The sequence below is a fragment of the Camelus ferus genome, chromosome 7 (genome assembly GCF_009834535.1).
Source record: "Camelus ferus isolate YT-003-E chromosome 7, BCGSAC_Cfer_1.0, whole genome shotgun sequence".
NCBI classification, from domain to species: domain Eukaryota; kingdom Metazoa; phylum Chordata; class Mammalia; order Artiodactyla; family Camelidae; genus Camelus; species Camelus ferus.
In genome coordinates, this window is record NC_045702.1 from 61,240,696 (window position 1) to 61,263,018 (window position 22,323).

The following is a 22,323-nucleotide window of genomic DNA, read 5'->3' on the forward strand; positions in this document are numbered from 1 at the left end:
AAGACAAATACCCCATGATCTCACTTACACATAGGATCTAAAATAGCAAACTCATAAAAGTAAAGAGCAGAATGGTGGTTGCCTAGGATTGGAGGTAGGGGAAATGAAGAGATATTGGTCAAAGGGTACAGAGGTTATTATGCAGAATGAATAAGTTCTGAAGATCTAATGTGCAACATAGTAACTATAGTTAATAATACTATGTTGTACACTTGAAATCTGCTAAGAGAGTTGATTGTAAATGTTTTACCACAAACAAAAAAACAGTAACTCTGTGAGGTGATAGATATGTTAATTAGCCTGGTTGTGGTGATCATTTCATAATGTACACGTACATCGAAGCATCACTTTGTACACCTTGAATACATACAATTTTTATTTGTAAAATATACTTCAATGAAGCTGGACCCTTCTTTTTCATTCTTTTGAGCATTTAGCACAATATGTGCCAAAAAACCTACTGGACTCACCAAAGGTTCCACAGCAAATCAGAAAATCTCAGGGATGATGTTAACAAGCTGGTATTTCTAACACCTGAAACCATTATTACTGCCTGCTAAGGATAATACAGGGATGATGTCCAAAAAGATGAAGCTGATACAAGATAGACAAGCGAGAATTGTGCAAAATATGTTTACGTAAGTATGTTTCATGAAAAAGGCTTCTGTCAAGACATGGGGACTGAGTTTTCTTTCAGATGAGTTTCTAATACCTTTATATTATAGACTTAAATACAGATTTAAAGTTATTAGTGTTTATTTTAAGGTGGATATTAGGTTATTGTGACTAGAAATCTTTTATTTGCTTGCAAATATGCTAGGTGTACAAACAAGAGAGATGTTATCTTGAGGCAAATAGGAAAATTTTAAAAACACAGCAGATCATGTTAATTACAGTTAATTGCCTGTTAATTATTTTTTTCCAACACACACAGTGCTAAGGACTGTACATGAGCTATGAATTGGGCACTCAATAAAAACTGTGCAGGGTGGATGCGAAAGTGAACAAGCTCAGGAATTGTCTAGAAGAGCGATATAGTGACAATGAACAGATTGGATGGAGGAGCTGAAGGGAATAAGTAGGAAGTGACAGTGAAAAGAACACTGTGGCCGAGGAAGGACAGACAGTTCCCTATAAAACAAAACCATTCACCTTGCAACTGGTGTTGAGGAGTATATACTACACTTTCCACCGAGGAAAACTTTTAAAATAATGTCATGGCCACGTATTCCCTGTGCCTCGTTCAATGCCTGACATATCCTTGGTGCTCAATTGACTCCAAATCACTGACAGTTAAAACAGAAGATGCGTAATAAGTATTTACTCAATAAATGAATGGCTCTTTAGGAGACTACATCACTGCCACCCATGTCCTAACCGCATTTTCAAATTTATGCCATTTCCAGTAAGAAGGTAGCCTGGCCCTGACCCTTCAGCCATGCAGTAGTGAAACCTTTTAGAAGTTCTGGTGCGGTGGGCTGGCTCGTACAAGGTGGGATCTCTTCAGCCATCATTCCCTCAAAAATTCATTTGAAAGTAGTGTTTTCTTCAGGCGACCTTCCCTTATCTAATCATTAGATGATTACAGCTGATCTTCATTGAAAAATCACTCCGTGTCAGCCACTGTTCTACTGTTCTACATTATCCTGTACACAGAATCTAGGCTCCATCCTCACCCTGGGAACCAGGAGCTGCAGGTTGACCAGACTCCCAGGTGACTCTTCTGCACGTTGACATTTGAGAAACACTGAATTTGTTCATTTAGTTCTTGCAACAGCTCTGTGAGGTGGAGAGGGTGTTACCTTCATTTTAAAGAGGAGGAAATAGAGGCATTGAGAAGTTGAGTTACCTAAGGACACACAGCCAGGAAGTGTCAGAGCCAAGATTCAGACTCAGCGAGGCTGGCGTGGTACTGAAAATTAACCACAATACTATTTTTCTTTGTGATACTACCAGCGACAGCAGTGACCCCAAATCTCCAACAGTGAAAGTGTAATAAAGGGAACAGTTACACCTTTGTACACTTGAAAGTTAAATGAAACCTAAGGGTTTCCACCAAGAGGAAGTCTGCTGTAGCAGGAAAGACATAGGCTTTGGAACCAGATCAATCTGGATTTTGCCCCTGATTACCTCCCTGACCTTGTGGTAATCATTTCTTCTGTTCATTTCCTCATCTATCAAATTGGGCTTTAATTTGCCAGATTGTTGTAAGAATTGAAGATAAGGTATTTGAAACAAAGAATGCCCAGTAAGTGGTCATTCTCATGAAAAGGATCTACAATTTTGTGTGTGTTGCAAGCAGCTTGAAACATTTATTTGAACCTCTTTTAGAAGAGTTATAACTCCCTGAACAAATATCCAAACAAAACCTATTCTAATTTTCCCAATCATTTTAACTAGAAGAAAAATTATTTTTAAAATTTTGAACAGCTTTGGCAATTATGAAGCTTTAACTTAGTCATTTTGAAGGACAGGTTGGGTACAGTAATGAACTCGTCATTTTGCAGGAGCAGGTCAAGTGTAACAAATGACTGAAGGTTTCTATTGAATTCCCAGAGAAATGACTGGAACTCTGGTGAAGAACTACAAGAACTTGGGTCACAAGAAGGACCCGGTCTTCAGGTTTTACCTTTTCTTTCTAGCAACCCTTGAATAAGCATGACTTAAGGGAATAACAATGTAGTCAGACCCAGAATCATTCTGGGGCCTGAGTATTAATTTCATATCTGAAGTACAGCTAGGAGAGGACACATGCAACTTCATCAGAACCTTAGAGATGTAGAAAGCAGAGCAAACATGTCCTCCCTTCCCTTCAGGCCTCTGATTTCATCAGAAAACAATGTTAAACCTATGCGCTAAGCTGAATTTTCAAATTCTGGTGATGAGCTCTTTCTTTATTAGCTTGTGGTGATTGTAATGTAGGGTCCTAGCTCAGATCAAAGACCCACCTCTTCTCTGTCTCCTGTGGAAATTCATTGTCATGCTGAGGAAAGGGGACGCACAGAAAAATAAGTTCTTAGCACCAAAGGGAAGGAATTCTTAGCCCCTAATTCAGTTAGCAAAGCCCTGGCAGAATGTTAAGTCCAATCTAAAGCATATAGTCTTTTTTTCTTTATCTCCCAACTGTTTCCCAATACTGCTGGGTTCTTAGGCCAAGGTTTTCTGAGAAATAAAGCAATTATATTAATGTTGCCAATTGCTGCTGCCAGGCTGATCAATAAAAACAATGTTAACCTTACTAATTGCTAGCAATCACCTAACCAACTTGAAGAAACTGTTAGTTGCACAGAACTGGATAAGGAACTGCTCTCAGTAATGTTTACAATATGCTATTTGAAAAACAAAAGGTTTCGTTTCCTCTCTAAAATAGAATCTTTCAGCTCTAAGTGAAAAACAGTAGCCTCTTCTATTTCGTTTTGGATGAGAGTATATGTTTTTAGTACAATTATTGTTCAAGGGTCCTGATGGTGAATAAAGCTGGAATGTTCACTGCAGAGGTACTACTTGTGTAGAAGTTATCTGAAGAAATTTGGTTTGACAGACTAGGGCAAAGGCAGCCCCCTCTCAGGCCCCATGATGGTTACATATTCACTTGGGTCATCCTGATTTAGGGAGTTCTAATCTAACAATAATAGCTGGATGGGCTTCTTTGTGTGGGATTTTTGGGAAACAAAGGAATCATTTAAATATTCCTTCAAGAAGTTGGTTTGTTGTATTGAGATTAGTTAAAAGTTAATTTTGCCCTATGTGTAGGTTTAAAAATGTCATGAACTTTTTTTACCCAGGTTGAGGCACTACCTGGGAAGGTAACCTTGGTTTCTTGACTGCAGTTGTCAGTAAGGCTATTTATGTTGGGAGCTATTTTTTCTGGGACTGTAGGCAATCTGAAGTTTACATGGTACCTCTAACGTGGCAATGTTTTTTTAATTAAAAAAAAAATTCACGTGAGTAGTGAGTTAAATGCTAATCCCCAGGCTGACCGACTAGAGAGTCTAGTTCAGTAGGTTGGGTATTAGAAACAGAAATCTGCATGTTGACTGTGGTTCATGCCCTGAGAATCATGACTATGAACTTGAACCTAGAGCCCAGCCCCTTCTGGACACTGAGCTCTCTGAATCTTATCAGATCCTAAACTCCAAGTGCTGAACTCTTTTGAACACAAGACTCCAGGAGCCTAAGGATGGCAGTGGGGGTGGCAGTTCCTTCAGGAGTTTGGGTTCGTGGAGGGACAGGAGTGGTAGTAGTAGCAATAACCACTTAAACATGAAGAATGCCAAAAGTCAGTGTCGAGCTGGTGACAGCCTGCACAGCAGGTCTCTGGTTTTTGTGCATTTAGCATTCATAGTTTCAACAGTTTGCAGATGATTTCATGGGTACCTCAGATATTCATCTATAACTTTGTGAAGACAGGAAATTGAATTCGTGTTCTGGAAAGCTGGTGTAAACACTAGTCCTTCAGCTAGGAGGTAGGCAAAGTCCTCCACCATCATCTGTATCTCAAGAGCTTTTTACTGTTCTCTGTTCTTACAAACTAAGTCTTCTAAAGTGATAAGAAAAATTGTTTTTCAGTATCTACAATAGGGCAGATCTGACTCATTTTTATTTCATTTTGTTTTCACTTAATGGTTCAGAAACAAAAGCCAATTCTTTGTGCAATGATGCTGTACAATAATCTAGGATTTTATGAAGGTCTAAGGATCTGGTCTTTGTGCATTGTAAATACTCTTCTATGGTCTTTACTGTTTCTCTTTTTATATCAGGGTAATCGAGGAGCACAAAAGTGACTGCTGAGTGTTAATCCTCCTTAGAAGGAATCAGAATTAAAACATAATTTTAAATCAGGGAAAAGATGGATTTCTCAAATGCCTTTTAAATATGCTCTATATGATGACAGTGTTATTACTAAGTGTTGGTGGTAGAAGAGCAAAGTTTGAATAATTTTATTTTCTTTTTATCTCCACAAATTAAAACCAAAGTACCCCACTCATTCTTTTCTCAAATTAAAAATTATGAGACTTTATGTAGGCATTAAGGAGTGGAGAGAAGAGAGTAATGCTGGCAAGTAAATTGTATTTATATGCCAATGATGAATGATACATCTTGCGTTTTTCATTCTTATACCATTGAAAATGTTGTGGCCTAGTCTAGTTTTATCTGAGGATTCATTTAATAAATGTTTTGGATTGCCTGCTATGTGCAAGGCATTGAATGGACTATCAAATTGAAACATTTTTCTTGGGGAGTTTACAGTAGGAAAGCTTGGATATAATTTATCGTAATCTAGGGCAGAAGGCAGGGACAGTATTAAAAATGCCCAACACCCAGCAGGACTTAGCTGAGAGTCAGTCACAGTAGGCACGACCCCAGTCACACAGATGCCCACCATCAACGAGGGTTCCACCTGTAGAAGTACCTGCCATCTCAAAGTTTGTGGCAGCAGAAGGTGAGAAAGGCCGTAGGAGAGGGGCAGACCGTGAGTTCAGAAAAGAAAATTTCCTTCTGATTGAGAGGATCAGGGAGAAATATCTGGGGCTTTGAAGAATGGGTGGTATTTGAATACAAATTAGATTCAGGTAACTGCTTGGACTTTTAAAAGGCATGAATTGAGAGGAGTTCAGGAAATTTTCCAGGGCCAGCTAAGTGTTTCAGCTTCAGTTTCTTGAATCCGGGGACATTGTAAATGGACTGTGGGGTAGAGAGCCAGGTCGAGGATTGGAGAACTCCTAGGAGGCTGAAGACCAAGGCAGCCCCGAGAGGGTGGGGAGGACTTCTGTGGACCGATGGAAAGGCGCAGAGCAGGCCAGTCTTCACTGTTCTTGTCCCCGCAGGCTTTTGGGTAACAGAAAAAAGAAGAAACCTGAGAGGAAGATTAAACTGTGCAGTTTCTGACCCTCTAGGGAGGAACGGACCCAGAAAAATCACTGTGCTGAAAAGGGGAAAAAAATCAAAAACGACACTATTAACTTGCTTATATGAGGCAGGCTGGGAGCTCAGATCAGAGATCTGACAATTACGACTATAGAGAAAATCACATTTTCTGCACAATCAAGTTTGTGATGTTGAGATTCATATCTATGATGCATTTAGCTCTTACTAAAAGGTGGTGCTTATTAGTAGCTGGCAAACCTGTAAGATCTTCAGAATGTCTGAATTCAGTCTTCCATTTGCCAGTTAAACTCTCTTCTCTTTATCTGTTTCCACTGGAGAGAGAAAACAGATTCTGTTCCATCCTCTTTGCCTTTGATTATTTTTCTTGTTCAGGGCAAGTCTTCTCTTCCTCCTCCAGCTGCCTGTTTGTCAAAACTTAATCCATTTCAGCTTCTCTACATTGGATGATAGTCAGACTTAATTATAGAAATAAAAGGTGAAAGTATGCCAAGGCAATGTTAAAAAAAAAATGAGGATGGCATTTCAGAGGAGATGTACTGTACTCACACAAGTATCTTGATTCCAGCCTCAAGAAAAGAAAAACCAGTTTCTTTCTGACTCTCATTTGGCTTCTAGACCTCAGAGTCAGTCCTGACCCATCTAATAGTTATGAAGTTTCCATATGATTTTTTTTATTGCCTCTATGATGTAAGATTTTCTTTACACCTTATAGTCTGACTTGGTACTTACTTGAAACACCAACCTAAGTGTTTGCTGGGATCATTTGTGCGTTCCCAGACTCTGAGTCCCTGGTAAATTCATAGGTATTTCTTCTTTGGCAGCAGAAGTCTTGCAATTTGGGGAAGCTGTGTGAAAATACAACTCAAATACTCCCATCATGGGTAATGATTTTGTTTTTAGTGTCTTCCGACATCATGAAGGAATCCAACCATTTTCACATGATTCCTGGCTGGTAATTTCCAAGTGAGGAGAGACGTTATTCCTTTTGTTTGGGGACCGGGAATATTTGTCTAATCTGTTGGCATCTCGACGTGAGATCACTTCCTGAAACTTCAAAGAAGCAACACAGTGCGCACTCTGTCTCAGAGATAGCAGACAGATAGTGTTGATGGAGCAAACCGTGGGAATAAGTTCTCTTTCATTTTCATATACTCTGAGGAACCCGGGGACACACACATTTGACCTCAGGAACACTAAAGGCAAGGGAAAGAATCTGCAGGATTGCATTTATTCCTTTGTGAGCATCTTCATGATCCAGTGGCAGTTTTGAGCTTCACAGTACTATCTCTTGAAATCAAGCTAGATGATCGCTGCTGTTTATCATCTAAGCAAGAAAAGTCAACACTCTGTTTGTGTTTTGGATCTGTCATACTTTGTGGCTCATTTTTCTATTTTGAGGATTAAAGGATTGGTTCCTGTAAATGAAAATATGTTCTTTCTAATCCCTACTCGCCGGAAATCCTGTAGGTGGTGACATGGCTGAATGTAATATTACCAGTTGTTGGGGATACTTTGTTAAAAAACTCCAGGAGAGATATAAGAAGAGAAAATAGAAGGTGACCAGCATTTAATAGGTTGTTTTCATCACCTTGATAGCTTTTATTTATTTCTTTAAATTCTGCTCTTTTCGGAGAGAGTTGCCTCTTCATTTTGTTACCTATTATTAAAAATACCACCACACATGCCTGGCACTTGAGCAGTGCCCTGGCTACAGTGAGCAGTGAATTGGTGTGTAAGTCTATCCTGAGACTTAATGTGTGAACTAGAATAAATATCTTTTGAAAATTGTACTTGGCTATGCTTTGCAAAAACATAGCTTTTGTTGCCTTTTCAACTTTCTTTAATTCATTGAGGGTGTAAAATTCACTTTTAATTTGGCCATTTCCTTTCCATCAAATCCTCCATATCTGTATAGCATATGTACCTTGAATATTCCTGGATAATTTCCAAAATACGGGTGAGTGTATATCTAAATTTTCTATTCTTAAAGATTGCCTGGAGGAATTAAAACATATATTTTAACAAACAAAAAGAATGATTATGAATTATTTAAATTACCAGTTTCAATAGTATTTAACTTATTTATTCAATACAGTTTTGTATGTTATTTATTTTGTTTTATAAAAGTAGCAATCACATAAGAGAATTTGGAAAAGAAAGAAACAAGAAATTATTTTGCATGTAGTCTCACATTCAGAGATAAACATTGTTAATATTTAAATATATTTTGTTCAACTTTGGTATATATACAAAAGTTTATTATATATACCTTTTTCACATACCAATATATTTGGAGTGTTTCTCCCATGTTATTAAATACTTTAAAATAATTTTTTCATAACTTAATAGCATTTGATCAAACAAAAGTGCCTAATTCTTCTAATTTTTTGTTCTTGCTCATTTAGCTATTTTTTTTAAATTTTTTGCTATTATAATCACATTATGGTGAACATTTTTATGCAATATGTTTTTGTGTATATTTAATTATTTCTTTAGAAATTAGAATTAAAAAGCTCCTGAGGGTGAAATTTTTGAGTTTTAAAATACTGACATTTGAAAACAATATGTACTGTCAATTACCCTTCAACATTTTCCATGCCAGTTTAGTTTCTTCAAAATGACTAAAAGTACTTTAAAAAAAAAAAAAAGATTTTTCCAGTTGAGGAAAGTTGTAATTTAAAGAAAAGGTGTTAATAATTTGAGGGGATGTTCTAAGTGATGATGAAACAGAGAACCCTGTAAGGTCTGTCTCTAACTGCTGTCCTCTTAATAATTTCTCCCAGCGTGGGTTAAATAGTTGATATTGGTCATTGCCACAGTAACCAAAGGGTTTGCTTTGTTTTGTTTCGTTGTTGTTTGTTTGTTTGTTTGTTTTAAATATTTCAGGGGAAGAATAATTCCCAATACTCTTGGAAAACTTCTCTTAATATCAGTGTCTGAGGCCAATAAAGTGTCATAGAACCTCTGATAGCAGTGATTTCTGAAGGAAATGAAGTGGCACATGGTTGTTCAAAAACTCCTCCCCAAAAGGGCTTGTTTTTTATCAGGCTCTGCTTAACTGTCCCCGGGTTCTCCCAAAGGCCTCCAAAGCTATGGGAAGATCAAAATAAAAGCCCCAGTGTCAGATTACAAGGAACTCTGCCTTGTGCTTTCATCCATTGTCACACCCTGTCAAGCTTTCGTTAAATTTCTGCCCGAAGAAGCCCAGTACAATTTTCACACTTCCTTCTCCCATCCCTGCCTCGATCATGACATGCTTCTCCTGGAACATCCTTTCTCAAACCAGAGCCTCTGTAAATCCAAAACTCAGCTTAAATCTTGGTTGGTTTACAAATCTTCTGAATATACTATGCTCATTTTAGTCCCTTCTTTGGGGTGTGTTTTTATAAAAACGTTTGTTTAAAATTCACAGGGGCACAAATTGATTTGATTAAATTGTTAGTCTATTGTAAAGCCCCCATTTTTGTTTTACATTATTATTTTTTCTTCTCCCTTAATTCCCTGTACTATTTCTATTCCTTGCTTCCTCTTTGGCACCTTCTCTCTCTTTTTCTTTAATGAATGTCTTTGACAGATATATGTGTACCTTTAAAAAATATACAGTGTTATTATGTAAATGGGGTTTACAATAACTGATGCTGTACAACAAATTCCATACTGCTTCTTGCTTTTGAAATCAATATTTAGTTACGGGGATCTGCTCATGTTGCTATATTTAAATCTAATTAAGTACTGCTGACTACTGCCTTGTATTCCATTGATGGCATATACCATATTTTAGTTGTTCACACCCCTTTTGTATGGGATTCCTAAGCTGCCTACCTTTACTCTCATAAACAATGCTGCAACTAGTAGTTTTATACTCATTTCCTTGTAGACATGTGGGGGAGTTGCTCTGAGATGTGTATCAGGAAGCAGGGTAGCTAGGGCATAAGGCATTGTGGTAAATGGAATTATGGACCCCAGTTCTCTGCTCCTCCTTGTGTCCACACCCTTTTGCTTGTAACCTGACAGCTCCTCCCACTTGATGTGCGCTTCCTGCCACATGACTTGCTTTGGCCACGAGAGTGTGGTCGGAAGTGACAGTGTAAAGACAGATCAAGTAACCTTATCGAGGGTTTTTAAATATTAAAAGAATAAATAAATAGTTTATATTAATGTAATCCAACTTATCAATTCCTAACCTCCATATGCTTGTTGGGGGGGGGGTTAATTTAATCTTTTTTAAAGCAGTGATTCTCTAAACCATTACCCCGAAGATTTTATTCTAGTAGGTTTTACCTATATTTTCTTCTTTTGGCTTTTACTTTTCATATTTACACTTTTAGTGCATTTATAGTTTTAAATGTATAGTGTAGCTTTTCCTTGGTGTTTTTATATGCAAATTCTCTAAAAGTCATATCGATAAGACAGTATGATTGATTTTTAAACCAATATATTAGGTGTAAACAATCAGCCCAGCACATTTGTCCCCAAAAGTGTCAGTTTAGGGGTGCATGTCTACAAATGCTTAAAACACCTTTGGAGCTGCTCCTTGGGAATTCCCTTCACTGGTTACAGGACCTCTGTCAGATTATGCCTAATAGTGATAAATTGGAACTGGATTTTGAAAACACCTTACAACTATTCAAAATGAAGTGATTGATCAGGCTCAAGAATATCATTTTCAGTTTGATTTGCTCGTATGGTTAAAGGGTTTTTGCTTGATAGTTTTTTGTTCTTGCTACTTGCACTCAATGTCTTTCTGTAGAAACAGTATATCAAAGTAGAGGAATATGGACATACAAGTCAAAATGACTGTTTCAAATACTAGCTCCGAGTGGCCTGGATCAATTCTATATATCTCAATATCTGCACTGGTTAAATAGAGATGAGGAAGGAAAACAATGGTGGAGACTAACTTACCAATAAAGTTATTTTCCAGATGATAGAAGTTAGTAGTGCCTGGCATGGAATAAGCATTTAATAAGTAGCTGCTGGCATCATCATAATTATCATTAGCTAAATTTTCCCGTATTACCTAATAGTCTCGCGCTGATGTGAGAAGGCTATTTCTTCAGTCTCACTTGTTTGATTATTTTGTTTAAGACTGTTACTGGCAGTCAGACCCATCTTTCTTTACAAGACAATATAGTGAGCCTGGGGGAATAGCATTTTCTACATACTTTTCTTCTGTTTCTCCTTGGATTTTAATTCCCTCTTTATCATATACCTGTCAATCAGAAAACAAAATTACTTAGAGACAGTATAATAACCCCACCATTATTTATTCCATATACTTTTGAGGCAAACAGGTAATTAATTCTCTGACTCCCAGACTTAAGGGTTTATCCTCAACTCACTGCCCCCAGCAATCCCCCAAGTGGCTAAACACAGTAAATATTTCTGTGACGTTTAGTAACCACTGAGTTCAATTAGTATGTGTTTAAAATGTGTAACAGATACAGAAGAAGATGATATTTAATTTTTTGTCAGCCCCTAAAAGAATAGATTACAGCCTACATCCAACATATAGCTCAGAGATCCTGGCATGCCACTAGGTAGCATTTTTAACTTGCAACAAAAAGAAAACTTTCCTTCAGATTGAGGCTATTGTGTCAGAATTAATGACTTAGATAGACATCTAAATTACCAAATTATGGGTGACACTAACAACCCCACTAGTTTCTGGTTATCAGAAATAGAATCCTTTTGTGTATTTGCAGCAACTTAAAATTTGAACCTTCTCAATTATCTGTCCTTTGACTGTTGGCAGGATCACAGGGATGATTTAAAGCTAAAAGACTTATGAACGTTAAATTTGGGCAAACAACTTGTTCCTAGTCGGAGAGGGGATCTTAAAAATTACTCTTTTTTTCCTGTGGAAAATTTCTAAGTTTTTGAGATCAAAAATAGAAGACAGGATAACAGAGAGAAAACAGTTTGACAAAATGCCATCTTTTTCATGACAAGTTTGGCTAGGATTAGCATTTTTATCTGAGATAACACTCTCTAGATCATTCATTCCGATGTTAAACTGTTAAAATGTGACTGCTAGCCCCTATATTCCCATCAGTTCTATGTTACAGAAGTTATCTTATAGATAAAGATGGTCAAGGTGGACCTAGGCTCTGAATAGATTTCTGGAGAGGGTTGTGGGTGTAGGTGTAGGGCAAAGTTGGTAGTCAGCTATCAACTGAGAAAGTGAAAGCACTCTTCCAGCATTTTGAGGTCCCCAGGTAGAGAAGCAAAGGTCTATGGATGGTAAGAAAATTGGAGCAAAAGATGTGTGGCTCTGACTTATTACAATCATCACTGTACATAGTAAACATTAACTATAACCATTTACCAACCGAGAAGACAACTAATATGAAAGTTACAGATACTGAGTTCATTTTATTGCATGCTAGAAATAAGGTAGCAGGTTCAGAATGTAATAACTAATCAATAGGATTGGGGTCCCAGTCGTCTGTGGAGTATTGGCAGTGATAAATGATTCAGGAATAGTGCCATCAAAGTCAATAGCTTTCATTTCCATCCCTGACTTTACATGTACTCAGGTGGCTCTGTTAAAGAGAATTAAATGCACAGCACCATATGGGGAGAATTATCCTGAGTTTTCTTTATGACAGACAGTAAGGTAACACATTTAACATGCAGGTTTTGTTCAAACCAGTAAAGGTTAGGATCATGAGCATTTTCTTTTATATATTTTAAGAATATGATACCATAATATTAAGTAAATTAAATACAGCCACTACGCAGCAATAGCTCAAACTACCTCCTTCCTAATACACATGTTGGCTTTATCTCTTCCTGATGATTACATCTGTCCCAGGAATAAACACCAACATTTATAACACTGTTTATTTGCTGCAAATCATTCAGCTCCTTTATAAAACTCACCCGTATTCAATTCAGCCTGTATGAGTTATACCACATTGCTAGCCAGAATATTAATATTTCAAGATATAATCCAATGTAGATCAGAAGATAGTATGAGGACAGTTCACCGCTTTACACAGTTTTCTCTTTACTTAGTCCAGGTCCATTCTACTAAGCATAACTGATTACGTGTGATGTTTTCTTTGGGGATCAGAAATTGCTGAAATCAATTGATCGTAAGTATTCAAGCCTGATTAACTATGTATAAAATCATGGTAATTCTGTAATCTGAACCAAATTAACAGTTTTTGAAAATGTAGTCCATATATTTAACATATAAGTTAGAACTTTATGTCCTGAGCCTTTTTCAAGAACTTTTATCTTTGATGAAAAAAAGCAGGAAGGAAAGAAGGAAAAACAAGAAGGAGGGAGGAAGGCTGGAATAGCAGCAGGAGGGAAAGAGTCAAGCTGTCCTCTCCCTTCCTTCCCCACCAGCCAGGAGAAGTGGAGTCAAACTAAACATCAAGGGTCAACAAAATAGCGGAGGTGTGGGCAGGGCTGCTACTGCACAGCTGCTACCAGTTAAAAGCAAGAAGCCACTTCCCCCGCTACTTCCTGCTTGCCCGGAAAGTGCCTCAGCCTACAAGACTCAGGGTGGCTGCTGTGAAGTGAGGCACCAAAAGCTGGTCCTCCCTACACATGTATATAAGCTTTTGAACTTAAGCCAGGCCAGCTGCAATATCTGCAAAATGATTATTCTTTCATTGTTTTCTGAGTCTTATATTCACAGTTATATATGTGCACCTGCCCTGGATTCTTCTCTCCCTTCCCTCCTTTATTCCTCCCCTCTCTCCTCAAATATTAATTGAATATCTGTTGTATTTCAAGCAAATCCCTGTCCTTTGCAAACACAGTCTACGATGGACAGAACCATGGGAACAAATAATTTGAGGATGTTGCAATAGTAAATTGAGCTATATGGACTGATAGGTTGGGAGTATTTGCTGGTCTCCACATAGTTAGCCTATTTACAAGGCTGCTATAAGGTCACAATTCAAGCATCTTAGAAACACTTGCTAGTGACAAGATACTGTTATCACACACAGAATTAAAATAATGAAATTGTGTTGCCATTACAACTCTTTCTACATTCACCAATTTCACTGTTATTTTAACTAGTCTATAGTAGAATAAACCAGGGTAAAATTATCATGGAAAACATGTATCGATTACTAACACACCTTCAAAACTAAGATTAAACTGTGTTGGAAGTGAAATTTGGATCTTTTTTTTAGGGATAGAATTCTGTATCCACATTTTAGTGTTTATTACAACAGTCTATTAATGAATCAGATATATGACAAATATCTCCGATTTATCAGGAAAAAATCATTAAAAACTGCAACTGTGAAGCTTCCAAAAGTCTATGTCCAAGCTAAGCAAGGGAAAAAATGAGAGAACAGTGTTTTGGAACAGTTTGTTATGAGAAGTCTGTACAAAAGTATTTACATAACCAGGAGAAGCCTCTAGAGAAAGGGAGAATTTGCAGGTAAATTAATGCAATGGATTCATAGAAAAAAGGCAGCATTCTGGAAGGCCCAAAGGTACACTTTACAATGAATAATTCCATCAGAATTATGTGTGCAATTTAAATCAATTAAAGTGGAAGCTGCTCAGTCACATACTGGTCTAAGAGTTAAATGTTGTGGGAATAGAACTAAAACCAATTCCGCCTGAAATTGTGGAGAACATCCCAGGTGGAAAACAACAATTCCTGAAGGAAAGAGAAGTAAAAGTATTATTTATTTTCTTTCTTTCTTCCTTTTAAAAGATTAACACTTTTTAAAAAGATCATGCATATTTTGCGTGGCTATTTGTACATTCCTGCTCTCCGTAAGCAACGACAGTAACATCAAAAACACAAGAAAAAAAAAGGCAGAAACCTTGTCTCATGAACTCAAAAAGGCCAACCAAAAGTTGGTCCAAAATGATGACCCTAATTTTATCAAAATTTAGAGATATTAAATCTCTAAGATTAACTCCTGCTTTGTTAGAATTTTTCTACAGTCACTTAAATATTTTTTAGCTAAGGAGTGACAAGAGAGAAATGGGGGAACTGAACACGTTATTTCAAGGAAAAGCAAATGTGCGAAAGTCCAGTGCATGTTACAGACAAGGTGAATTGGTCTGCTGTCACTGTTTGTTATACCTGTTTATTATTGTTCAGGCATCTGTGGAGTTAGGTGGGTCTGAGTGTGGAAATAGCCTGGGAGGAGCGGAGCCAAGAGATGGATCCTGATGGCAGTGTAAACTGAGTCAAGTCACAGCTGAAGCAACCTTGAACCTAGGTATTTTGAGTTAATAGTTTCTCTCTTTGACCGCTGTAATTAGCTCCTGTTTATTCCTTGGGGTTGACAAACTTTTTCTGCAACAGGACCAGATAGTAAATATTTTTGGTGTATATTTTCTATTAGTTAAATACTAATTAAATTAATTAATGGAACTTTTTAAGGTTGTATTTACTGTCTCTATACTAGCTACTCAACTTTGCCATTGTAGCGTGAAAGCATCTGGCTACATTTAAATTTAAAGCATCTTTAAATTTCTCCATTGACAGATCTAATCAAATGATCATGACGGTATTTTTATATTGAAATATATTGATTTACAATGTTGTGTTAGTTTCTGGAGTTTCTGGTGTACAGCATAGTGATTCAGTTACATATTTATTATTATTTTTCATTATAGGTTATTATAAGATATTGAATATAGTTCTCTGTGCTATACAGTAGGACTTTGTTGTTTATTTTATATATAGTAGTTTGTATCTGCTAATCCCAAACTCCTAATTTATCCCTCCCCTCACCTTTCCCCTTTGGTAACCATGTTTGTTTTCTGTATCTGTGGGTCTGTTGTAAATAAGTTCATTTGTGTCATTTTTTAGAGTCCACGTATAAGTGATATCATAAGAAATTTGTCTTTCTCTGTCCAACTTACTTCACTTAATATGATAATCTCTAGGTCCATCCATATTGCTACAAATGGCAGTATTTCATTCTTTTTTAATGGCTGAATACTATTCCATTGTGTGTGTGTGTGTTTGTATGCAGAAGAGACTGCATTGTGACTGTATTCTAATAAAACTTTATGCATAATGAAATTAGAATTTCATATAATTTTCATGTGTTTCAAATTATTTTTCTTCTTCAAATTTCTTCTTCAACCATTAAAAATTTTAAAAACCATTCTTAGCTGCAGACCTTACACAACCAGGCAATCCATTGTTTGGTGATGCTTTTCTCCAGACTGTTTAAAATATTAATATACACATATATGTAGCCATAGAAAATAATTTTTTTTGAAGTTTGTAAATGATATTGATTTACATATACCATTCAACAACATACTTTTATAACTCAGTAAAATATTTTTAGAAATTCAATCATGTTAGTCCAAATCCTCCTTTTTAACTGCTTCCTAACACTAATATAATGTTGGTAATTCTAAGAGATACTTAGGCAGTTTCTACCTTTTTGTAAGCAACATTTTTACTCATTCCACTTTATTCCCAGGCATAGTACCTTTTTAGGGTAGATGCCCAATTATTCCTGGGAAGTGTGTTATAAACATTTGAAATTTTAAATTGTATGAGAGCATCCATCACATTCCTCACACCCTCATAAACATTTATATCATTAAACCTTTTAATATTTGACAGTCTGGTAGATGAACATGTTGTTTCCATTTTTATTTCCCTGAATATTAGTGAAGTTGAATAAATCTTTATATCTGCTTTGACCATTTGTAGTTTCTCTTCTATGAATGGACTATTCCTTTCTTTTGCCTAATTCTTATTGCACTGTCCTTTTCTTACTGATTTGTAGAAATTCTTTGTATATTCTTGATGAAAATCCTTCATATTGCAAATATTTTCTCCTTGAATGTCTTCATCATTTTTTCTATTAATGATGTATTTCATCAATAAGAGGTTCTAGTGCTTGATACAAACTTACCAATTTTTGGTGTCTTGTCACAAGATCTTCCCATTTCAAGGACATAAATTTAATCATTTTTATTTTTTTCTATTATTTAGATTGTCTTATCTTTTACATTTATGTATTTAATCCGTACAGAATTTAATATTATAATTGCCATAAGGAAGAATATAATTAATTTTTTTTCAAAATGATTAGGCAGTTTCCTGGGAAGCATTTATTGAATAATCTGTCTTTTCTCCATTGATATAAAACATTCCATCTATCATGCCGAATTTCCCAGCTATAAATGGGCCATTCTCTGCATTATATATTTAATTTCACTGATGTATTTGTTCCTTAGCCAATTCCACACAGTTTTAATTACTATACTTTATAATATGTTTTAATGTCATACAGGAAAATCCATATTTTATTTTTAAATATTGTCTTGGCTACCATTTTGCATTTATTCTTGTACATGAATTTTAGAATTAAATTTTCAACTGCCATGAAAAATTTTATTGGGATTTTATTTGGAATTAATTGAATTGATAAATTAATATGGTGAGAATTGATAGTCATAAAGTACTGAGTTTATGGATCCATAAATATACTTTTCTATATACAAAATTATTTTTTTAAGTCCTTCAGTAACATTCTATATTTTTCCATGGATTTAAAAAAATTAACAGGTTATATTCCTAGCTATTCTGTTGTTTTTGTGCCTATGAAAAAATGACATCTTTTTTCTTACATTATACTTTAAATGGGTTATGCAAGTCTCTAGACTAGCTATCAATTTTTGTACATAAATGAGAGTGTCCTGTCGTTTGCTGTAATTAGCTGTCATTAGTCATAGTATCATATTTGATTCCAGTGTTTTATGTGAATCATAAAATAAGTTTAGTGGCTTTTCATAGTTTCCTATGCTCTGAAACAGTTTATGTAGGTTGGAAATTCCATGTTTCTTGAGGATTTGGTAGACAACAGCTGTAAAAGAATTAGGACTGAGTACCTTTGTAGAATTGGGCATATATTTTTTATTTTAATTGTGATATATTCAGTGGATGATGGTCTCCTAAGGTATTGTACTTATTTGTGCCAGTTTTAATAACTAAAATTTTATTAGTAAATTGTGCCATTCATTTCAAATTTATTGGTATAAAATTGCATTATATGACTTATCTTTCAAACCTCTTCATTTGTGTAGTTATATCCTAGAATATTACTGTCCTTCTAGTAATTATTCCTAACTTTTAAAAACACATAATTTAATTTGTGCTTTGTAATCGATATCAACATTTCATCAGCATCTCTATCTAATATGCAGATGTAGGTACCTATATATTACCTATAGCTCTGTATGCCTAGATATCTATTTTGCTTTAAAGCTTACAGTTGTTAACTGAGTGCCTACTCCAGGCCACACGCTTTATTAACCAATCTACAAAATCCCAGTGCAAAGTAGGCAACTTTTTTCCCATTTTACCAAGAAGGAACCTAAGAGAGCTTAAGTGAAGTACTCAGGATCACATAGCTAGAAAGATGGGCAATTGGGGCTTAAATATACATCAAAGCCTAACCTATACCTAGCCCAAGCACTGTCCGGAGATTCAGTTTTGAATAGGCATTCACCTAGCTTCTATCAAAAATGAATTTAGGCCAAATGATATAATAATAGACTATGGTGGCAAATTTAATCCCTGGTTGATCAATGGAATCAACTTGGAGACTTTAAAATATACATAATTATGTGAGTCCTATTGGAGACTTTAAAATATACATAATTATGTGAGTCCTATTCCAACATCTGTTGAATCATAATTTCTAGGAATAAGATCAATACATGTATCTTTTATATTCTTTATTTTGAAACAGTCCTTAGATAATTCCTATGCTCCAGGTTTGGGAAGTGCTGGTCCAGGGTTTACACTAACAATTCGTCCCGCTAAATTAATATTTCTTTAAAATATGGTCCCTTGAGCTGATGCCCACTAAATACTCTCTCAGTCAGAAGTCCTAGAATTGTATCTTAAACAAGCTTTCTGTGTACACTGGGTAGTCTTGTGTATCCTAAACTATGAGAACCATCAGTATTTGGCTACTGAGTTCTAACCTTAACCTATCTTAGTTTGGTTCCCTAGTATTTTCATAACTGACAAACTAATTTTGAATTTGGGACTTTGTGGAGGATCCAAAAGCAATGACAAATAAAATAGAAACCAGGTATCTGGAGAACTCTTCAACATTCTTTGCAAAATTGTCATTAGCACAATTCTGTTGATTGTGACTTGAGAGCCAAGCTGAAAGCTGATGTTAGCGTTAATGTTCAGTTATATTAATTATACATGGTTTATGGTCAAATTACTGTGCCTTTCTCTATGTCACAGTTGCGCAGTCTTGGCACTGTAGACATTTTGGGCCCAATAGTGCTTTGCTGGGGGACAGGGAGTAGCTGTCCTGTGCACTGGAGGACACTTAGCATCCTCCCTGGCCTCCACCCACCACATAGCAATAGCAATGCACCTGCCCGGCTCCCTGCACTTCAGCTGTGACAACCGAAAATGTCTTCAGACATTGCCAAATGTCCCGAGGGCAAAATCACTCCCCAGATTTCCCACTGCACTATAGAATTGCTTAACTCTACTCCCTGACTTTATAGTTAAGAGTCTCATTTAAGTACTTGAATTATGACCACTTAAAAGTATTTGTAGGAGCTATAAATCATAAACACAATTGAAAGAAGGCAAAAATTATTAAAAATCCATTAATACATTAATATTCAGAAACTGATTGAGTCTCTGTGTAATTATCAAGAGATTCCAAAATAATTTAACAGATTCCTCACTTGCATGTGACCTTTTGGAGATCTGTGAAATGACCTGATATCCAGAGCTTGTTTTCTTGTCTAACAATTTAGCTAGCATTACCAACAGTTCTTCTAAAATATATCCTAGTTCTTTAGTACATTATAGCATGTGAAACCTATCCACGTTACAGCAGATAACAAATTATATAGAAGGGGAGATAAATGGAACCATGGAGTTAATATTTGTCCTTCATCATATTTGTCTTTTTATCCATTGTTCAGGAAAATGTCATAAGAAAGTTTGTCATAGCTCGGTGTTTGATGTTGATCCAGGTAAGTATTGGTCCAGAAGAATAAGTATTTATTTGTAATGTTTGAGACACAGTTAATCTTAGATTTCAGAGCTAGTTCTCATTAAAATCACCAACGTTTCTATTTACACTTTTTCCTATCTGTTGACATTTTGTAAATAAATATTTAGACACCAAGTGGCTGGATCTGCAGGCCTTCCAATATGGGGATAAAAAATGAAAAATATTATTAGCTAGCTGTTTCCTAAGTTTGCATGTTTTGTTCTGTTAACAATGCTAATTAAAACCAAACAGGACAAATAAAAAGTAACAGGAAGCTCCATTTTCCTACATATTCACATAAAAGAAGGCATGGATACAGAGTAATTTAAGAATATCTTGTGCTTATGCGAATTAGAAAATATGTATTTGACTAAAGTTCATTTCTTTTTTTAAAGAATTCTAAAAGATTTAAATTACTAACAGAGATACACTGTTAGGTTACATTTAGGATTCTGGTATTCATTATAGCTATACTGTTTTACATAATTAGAAGGCCACTGAAAATAAAAATAGTTTACTTTCATGCAATTAACACTAATTGAGCGTATATATTATGCAGATGTTGTGCCAGGTGCCAGGGAAGACAAAGATGAATAATCATGGTCACTGTCCTTTGGGGAGCCCAGAGTCCATGGGGGAAATAGATTGTGACTAACGCTAGCAAGAAGTGGTAAGAGATGCATGCCTGTGCCTGTGAACACAGACCATGGACTGAGGGGCTGGTGAGCAGTTCTGGAGTGTGTGTGGCTGGAGGTCACACTGCACAGTGCAAGGATGTTATAAAAGACAGGCTATAATGGTGGTCTGCAGATTCCATTCCATAGGAAAAAAATGAAGAAAAACTATTTTCCTCACAGTTATTCTGGAGTTACACAGAAGCTGGGTTAGTACATTTTTTTGCCACTTTTTAATATAGCAAATCAAATCAGTTTAAAAAAAAACCCAAAAACTCAAGTCTGGCCAGCGGTGTATTTACCAAGAAAAATACTCCAAGTCAAAAATAATTTCTCTATTTATTTTGGTTTCAAATGCAAACTTCTTTCTCTTAGTCTAAATATGTAATTTTCACTCATGTTATGAAAGAACCAAAAAAGCTTGAGTGATAAAATATGTGGAAGAATATTGTATCAGTAACTCCATTTATTTGGATATATTCTATTTTATTGAAGGTCATGTCAGTCATAAACTTGGTGCTCCATGTTTTAACCAGTTGAAGCCAACTCTTGTCATTTTAAACCCCATGATAGATTCAAACCTTAGCCACCACTCTATCTTTAGATAAGTTTGTTAAATATAATAAAACCCAAGCTGAAAGCATTACCACACTAGCCTATTGGGGTGCTCAGTATATATCCAAGTGCATTAAGTCAGGGTAGCAGCAGCAGCAACAGCCTTGGCTTCCTGCTGGTTGTTCCTTTACTCACATGTCCTGCCTCTCAGTTGAGGGATTCTGAGTCTCCTGGTCTTTCTCCACTTTCTCTTTGCCAAACCCTACTCTCAGGAAAGGATCTGACATTTACATCTTGGTATAAATTTAAGTCATTGCATTACCTTTCCCTGTGTTACCTGCTTCGAAGATCTTACCTTTAATTATGCATACAATACATTTTAGATATTTACGAGCAGGAAAAGGAGATCCAATTGAATGAATTATGTTAATCCAGCCCCGTCTCAATACTCAGTACCACATGGAAGATAGGACATACTTAGTGAGTAGTTAATGGCTGACTGTTGGCTTACTCATCAAATATGAGCTGCTTTGGGGCATAGGAAAGCAAAGCATGTAATCTTATATCTTCAAATAATGTTAGAGGAGGGAGAGTACATTAGACACCTCTACGTTAGCTCCTGCACTTTATAGATTGCAGAACTGATAGCCAGCAAGTGAAGAATCAAGAGTGCAGAGTAGCTCAGCTGAAAACAGAGCTCTGATCTCCTAATGAAGATCCATTTCCCACTAAGCAACAGGCAACACAATCCCCAGCGCAAAGGACTAAAGGTAAAGTTTATAATACATGAATCTTAGCTGTGCATTTTGATTCTTATGCAATTGTCTCTGGTTATCTTTTACTGGAACACCAGTCTAGCCTTAGCCGTTGAGACACTCTACAGCACTGCTATTGGTTAATAATTTCAACTTTTACCTTTGTTTTCAGAGACATTAATTATCCTAATTAGTAGATTCTGTCTCTTTTGTTCATCACACATGCCTCTTTGTTGGTACTGTTGAGTGTACATGATGTTCCATCTTCACTGAGAGCTTTAAGCCCCATCTTCTCCATCAATTTTTGTCCATATATGTTTACTTACATTTGTAAGCCAAATGTTCCTTGGCCTTACTAGCCTATAACTACAAAAAATAAAATTATATTTCCTTAAATAACCGTATTATGATAACTTAGAATGGGGATTCTATTCAACTGCAGGGAAT

The 22,323-nt window shown here is 36.0% G+C and overlaps 1 long non-coding RNA gene across 3 annotated transcripts in view; it reads left to right on the forward strand.

Annotated features, from left to right (window-relative positions):
• LOC106728889 overlaps nt 1–22,323 on the forward strand; it is a 488,051-nt gene that overhangs the window by 379,268 nt on the left and 86,460 nt on the right. The window contains exons 14-16 of one of the 3 annotated variants that reach the window (XR_004321543.1): nt 12,910–12,989; nt 14,981–15,101; nt 19,822–19,872. The exons of the other annotated variants lie outside the window; for them this stretch is intronic. This is a non-coding gene — a long non-coding RNA (uncharacterized LOC106728889). The remainder of the gene's footprint in view (nt 1–12,909; nt 12,990–14,980; nt 15,102–19,821; nt 19,873–22,323) is intronic. 3 annotated transcript variants of the gene reach the window in all.